The 6,730-nt window shown below is 38.2% G+C and overlaps 2 long non-coding RNA genes across 2 annotated transcripts; one reads left to right on the forward strand and one right to left on the reverse strand.

The window, feature by feature from the left end:
• The first annotated feature begins 1,636 nt into the window (after positions 1-1,636).
• Positions 1,637-2,490, forward strand: LOC112177588. The gene is made up of 3 exons (XR_005804149.1): positions 1,637-1,745; positions 2,031-2,118; positions 2,384-2,490. It is a non-coding gene; the product is annotated as an uncharacterized LOC112177588 (long non-coding RNA).
• Positions 2,491-5,070: 2,580 nt separating this feature from the next.
• LOC121050857 lies at positions 5,071-6,414 on the reverse strand. The gene is made up of 3 exons (XR_005804228.1): positions 6,086-6,414; positions 5,927-6,007; positions 5,071-5,089 (listed from the first exon to the last, which is right to left on the reverse strand). It is a non-coding gene; the product is annotated as an uncharacterized LOC121050857 (long non-coding RNA).
• Between the last annotated feature and the right edge of the window lie 316 nt (positions 6,415-6,730).

Consider the following 6,730-nt stretch of genomic DNA (forward strand, 5'->3'; position numbering starts at 1 on the left):
TTGATTGAAATTGCAGAAACTACCTAAATTCTTCTTCATTGAGTGATGAATGATTGATGAGATGAACTGTGAATTGATGGGATTAATTATTGAACTGTGAATTGATGAGATGAATTATTGAACTGTGAATTATTGAATTATAATTTGTATGAACTATGAAGTGATGATTGATTGATGAGATAAACTGAATTGATGAACTGAAGTTATGTATGACAGGTTTTTTGCTTATTTTTCATTTGCTTATGGTTGGGCCTTTGTTTGGAAATTTCTGACAGGTTTGAGCCTTTACAATTTCAGTTGGGCCATAGCTGAAAGCTGGCCCAATCTTAAACTCGGTTGGAGGCCCAACCAACCGATACCAACCGATACCGAGAAGTTGGTATACCGACTTTTGTGGCCGGTAATGGTAGCCTATTTTGTGTGCCAAGAGTGTCTGGTACGGTAGATGGTATTGGTCTTGAATGTCCGGTACCGAACCGAACCCACCCCTAGGTTAAGCAATGTAGGGTACCATGGCCAACCAGCTAACTTTCCAAGAATATATCATGCTATTTCCTCACCGACTCTGAAGCAACTTTCTCAGAATTTAACATTTGTTATGTACTTAAAGTTATATTCAATTTGGAATCTAGTGTAGATGCCCCCCGTCACATCACCAACTTGCTTGTAAAAACCCCACAAAAGAAAAATTGCTTGTAAAAAATAAGAGATTCTTAGGTAGAGCGGCGGTACCACCAAGACCTTGCAGGAGGTGTTTTGGGTATATTGTTTTATTAAAAGGGGAAATGATGATTTACTTAATTTTAGCTTAAAATTTGCCCACTTGATCTACTAACAGTTTTTTAACCCCATTTACCCAAAACACTCTAAGGGATTATTTCCCCTTTACCCAATTAATTCTTTTTTTATTCTTTTTATTTATTTTTAGGACTTTTTTGCCCTCTCCTTCTTTCTCACTTAGAGAGAAAAGTCATCCTCTACCTTGCTGTGCTCCGGTGACCAGTGGCTGGTGACCGGTGACCTGAATCCGGCGACCGATGACCTGAATCCGACCACCGTACTGTTGACCGGATTCCGGCGTCTGAATTTATTGCCCCTAATAATACCTAGTAACCATATTATTACCCCCCAATAATCATATTATTGCCCCCCAGTATTCAAAATGGACAATTTTTTTTTGGAAATGGGCAAATTTTGGGATATGCAGAGTTTTTTTAAATTTTGATTGGACTATCCTATCGCCACATGGTAAGACAATCCTTACTTAAGAATTTCTCGTAAAAAATAAAGTCATCTGTTTTACCTTCATTACAGCAAAACTGGTCTTTTATGACACACATTTTAAGGCGCACATTTGACATGCGTCGTAAAAGACTGTCCATTTACGATGCACATCTCATGTGTGCCGTCAGAATATGTTTATTCAGGTCATTCATGACGTGCATCTTATGTGTGCATCCCTATTTATTAACGGTGTGCATAAATATGTGTGCAGTAAAGTAAATGAGTTATTTTACTAGTTTTTTATGATTTATTTTTTTAACATGCCCTAAATGAGTTATAAAGTATTAATTTTTTTATATATATGAAGTATATTTAAAAAAAAATATTATTGAAAAAACAAAAAATGAGGGATTTGATTTCAAATCGAAGAAGAGCTCATGTCGTAAAAGCTCTTCGAATCCCTTCTCTCACTTTGAGCTCAGAACCTCCTCTACTCTCACTTCCGGCTCTCGATTTTGCAGGTCAGTTACTAAATTTTCTCTGTGAATTTTCGGAGCTTCCATTCAAAATAAAACAAGTGTCACAGCTTATAAAGATTTTGGCTTTGTTATCCACAGTTTTCCTTCCTTGTTCCAATTTCTGGCAGTCACATGGTTCACTCTCCCATTCATATATACTCCTGCTCTTTGCTCTCTGATACTCTCAAGTCAAAGCCCCAGAAAAAAAAAAAAACAGCTTTATTTGACATAAACTGATCGAAACAGAGTTTGGTCATTGACTGCTCTTCATTTATCTTCTGATTTCAGATTGGTTTTGCTTTCTTGAAATAATCTTGTTCGTGATACTTTGTCTGCCATCTACTTCTGGAATAACAAAAATCCGAGAAAAAAACAGGTATTTCCTTTTAGATTTCCTTGAATTAATGGTCTTCGTTTGATTGCTCTACTCCTCAAATTAAAGACCATTGGTTATTTTTAATGAATGATTTCATTAATTCAAAAAAAAAAAAGGCTGAAGAATTAATCTTGAGTCATCAATATCCTTCCTGAATCTAATAACGTTGGATGTATGGGACTGCAAGAAGATGAAATATTTAACAAGCTACGAGGTAGCTAAAAGTTTAGAGTTACACAACATTGAAAGTTTGGTATTGTGAAAGACTGGCGGAAATTATAGTAGCAAGCAGCAACCGAGATGATGATGGCGACAACGAGAATGCAGGAGGAATTGTTTTCAAAAGGTTACGGCATTTGAGACTTCTTCAACTACCAAGAGTGCAAGGATTTTGCTTGGGAAGAAATTGCATCGCCAAATTCCCATCCTTGCAAACTTTGTACATCAGCAAGCGCCTCAATAAACTGAAGATTGTCCCTTATCATGACCAAACCCTTCAAATAACAGAGATTGAAGACTGGCAATTGAAGGGCAAGATTGCTGGTGATGGCAATGTGGACAACAGGACAATGCACAGGACGAGGCCACTAGTGAACAATAGTAAGTTTTCTCCATTTTTGTTATATATGTTTAAGGACAAGTATAAAATGAAACACAGAGAGAGAGAGTAATCCATAGAGAGAATGGAGTTTTCAAGGTGTGTTATTCATCTCATTCAAGGAGGTATTTATAGGAATACAATTGAGATGTGAGATGCTTAAAGAATGATACAACTTGGATGACAGCTCCATTTCTAGCTTTTCTCATGTGGCATTGTGGCTGTGATGATAGAGATAACCATGCTTGTTCCCCTTTGGCATAAAGCTTATCATACAAGTCACTATACCTATCTTTACACTTAAGCATCCCTCTTTATTCTCAAGTACCTATTCTATACATGAGATAGACATTATCATATATACTACAACACTCCCCCTTGGATATTTCATGTCAATAGTATTGTCTAGGCCGTGCGCTTCGAAATTGCCTCGTTAAAAACCTTGCCAAGTAATAAAACCCTGTGGGAAAAAACAACCTTGGTCGAAGGAGAAAAAGAGCACAATGCGCATGAGTGTGGAGTAGTAATATCACAGCTTCGGAGATAAGTGGAGTCTTCTTATCAGCATCATAAGTAGATAATATGTCTACTAGAGGGATGCAAATAGAGTTGCTGCAACAAAACTGTCACGCCCCGAATTTTGAAATAAGGATTCAAATCCGAAACATGACTAATAACAATACAAATAACGTTCTGAATTTTTCTCTCAGAAACAACCACTAGTTACACCTCTTGATATTACATAAACCAAATCCTCAAGTTACTTATTACAGCACACTCTCACCAAACCAAATTGTAAAACTCAAATGAGTATAATTCTCCTCACAAAAACAAATGCTGTAAATCTAATACTAATACTCTAAACCGCACGATCACTGCCCTGATTCTCCTGACCTGTGAGATTACCCGCTACACAATTTGAATAGTGTACCGGGAATTGCAACAACACAAAACCCGGTAAGCTTTTGACAGCTCGTGAGTAAACAAGAAAGAACTGTTGATTTATTATGTTACAATTCTTATAACTCAAGTAAACAATCAACAAATATTGCAGCATTAATATGTGAAATAACATTTGAGCAACACATGCTTGATCACAACCAACAAATATTGCAACATTAATATGTGAAATAACATTAAAGTAATGCATGCTTGATTTTCTTTTCACAAACACCTTCACATATTCAAAATATATCATAGATAGATATTTGATCAATTTCACTAACACCTTCACATATTCAAAATATATCATGGATAGATATTTGATCAATTTCACATAAGTACATTTCTCTTTTTAGTGAATTTTCAGATTAACTGGTAACAAATCACAGATCCACGTGTTAGGGTCCATAATACCAAAACACGGGAAAACCAAGTTGACTAGTAACAAATCATAAATCCGCGTGCTAGGGTCCATAATACCAAAGCACGGGAATCCACATGCTAGGGTCCATAATACCAAAGCATGGGAAAACCAGGTTGACTGGTAACAAATCATAAATCCACGTGCTAGGGTCCATAATACCAAAGCACGGGAAACCACATGCTAGGGTCCATAATACCAAAGCATGGGTAAGCCGCAGCATACCAAGGACACCCTCCAAAGTATGTATACTCAAAGTACCACCCTTCCTAAGAGTATAATAGTGCACTATCTGAAGGGACTAGAGCCCACAGCTTAACGTCATCATAACACCCAAAACAGTTTTACCAGTAATTCACTTAAGCACTGGGTTGTTGTAATCACCCGGCTTCACAATTGTACTTTTCAGACATAATCAATTTCACAACATACAATCTTTATAAATTTTAGATTGTAAATATGCATATGTACACCCACATAAGAGACATATTATTTCAAGACAAATCTTTACTTCTTAAAATAATTTCCACATATTCACAATTGGGCATATAAAATAGCTTTCACATCACATGATCAACATTTCATTATTCAACAATTAAATGGGAAATTAATAGCTTGAATAATATCCAATCAATTCTCAATCATTTCATCATGCTAATCACACGTCAACCAAAATATATATTCCACGTAAATATATATATACGTAATCATCCGCTCAGGAATGACCACTAATACCAACTATAGTTCAAGTATAAAAACCGTGAAATTCATTTGTATAATAAAATCATTTTACTTACCTATGGACCGTAGTTGATCAAGTCCATATGATTTAAAACAAATATTTATTCCATAAATATTTTCACACAATTACCACAAAAATAAAGTAATTAAATTTATTCGGTTCGTAATATGAACCATGTGAGGTTTACTCACCTCTAATCCAGCTGCGTCTTCTAAAAAGTCGAATATATCAATATTCCGAACGCTCGTCAACTCAAACCGTCAAGTACCTAATCAAGTATGGTCTTTGCTTAGTAAATGAAACACGAAATAACCTTAAACGACGATCCAACGGTCGGATTCTAAAATAAAGACGATCCAACGGTCGGATTCAAAAATAAAGATGATCCAACGGTCGGATTCAAAAATAAAGGTGATCCAACGGTCGGATTCGAAAATAAAGACGATCCAACTGTCGGATCGAAATTATATGATGATCCAACGGTCGGATTCGAAAATAAAGACGATCCAACGGTCGGATCGAAATTATATGATGATCCAACGGTCGGATCCTCAAGGATCGCCCTTAGGATCATCCTTCAAAATTATCACGAAGATCCAACGGTCAGATCTTCCTGAATCGTCCTTATAAACATCTCCACAAAATTTCATGAAAATCCGACGGTCGGATTCTCACGAATCGCCTTCCGAATCACTATTTCACAATTATACGAAGATCCAACGGTCGGATCTTCGCCCATGACCACACATGGTCACTGGGACAGTCATACGATCAACATATTAAAATTTGAAGTAAAACCGATGGTCTGATCTTCACAGATCGTAAACCGAGGATAAAACGTAAAAACGTTAAATAGTAACGTCAAAACGTAAATCCACTATTTATCAACTTTTTCAAAAATAACCTTGTAATATATCAAAACGCTCGTATGGATGCGTAGATCATCGTCCAGATAATATAAACTCAAAAAAAGGTCCGACCCGCCGCCACAAGCGGTGGTCAGACGGCGGTCAACGCGACGGTCAACACGGCGGTCAACCACCTCCGATGCAAAAGTTGTCAACTACAAACTTCTTCAAAATGAAGGGCTGATGAACTTTCATACCTGGAGCTAAGTCTGGTTCGGCCTAGATCGTCCTAGATCAAGCTTTGAAGTTTGGATTAATCTGGTGCGTCTGATCAGATCCTAGATCAAATCAGGGACGTCGAAAAAGTCAAACCTTGATCTAGCGTTCTACACACAAAATCGTGATGAAAGACTTACATGGGGATGATCAGGGGGAGGAGGAGATCACGAAAATGGGAAGGATCGGCCCGTGCATCGCCGGCGTCGAGGTTTTCCGGCCGGGTCGGGTTTCGCACGGCTGAGCTTCTTCGATCCGAGCCTGGGAGCAGCGGCGGGGCACGGCGACACCATAGGGAGGCTCGTCGTGGGCCGGCGATCCCAGGGGAGCCCGGGTCCGTGGCCGGAGGAGGCCGGAGGGGCCGTGTTCGGCCGGGTCGGGCCAGAGGGTCGGCGGGCCTGGGGAGGGTTTCGAGCGAGAGAGAGAGAGAGCGGGGGGAGGGACTGTTCAGCAAAAAGGAGAGATTTTCGTCCTTATGAAAAAAAATCAGAAAATTTCCCTATTTATAGAAAATTCCCAATTTTCAAATATTCATAACTTATTCATACGAACTCCGAATATTGCGTTCCACATATGCACGCGATTGTATCGACGAGCTCTACAACTTTCATGAAGGAAGTTTTCCCAAATTCCATACGTATAAAAAGTCACTTTTTGAGATTCCCCTAAATAACGTTCGATTTCGAAAATAAAATCGTTCGAACTACTTCCACAACTTCTCCAAGCTTCGCACTCGCTCCTATTACAGTAAAATCAATTCTAAAAATCCACGGAATTTAATTTGG

The sequence above is a fragment of the Rosa chinensis genome, chromosome 7 (assembly GCF_002994745.2).
Source record: "Rosa chinensis cultivar Old Blush chromosome 7, RchiOBHm-V2, whole genome shotgun sequence".
Taxonomy (NCBI): Eukaryota; Viridiplantae; Streptophyta; class Magnoliopsida; order Rosales; family Rosaceae; genus Rosa; species Rosa chinensis.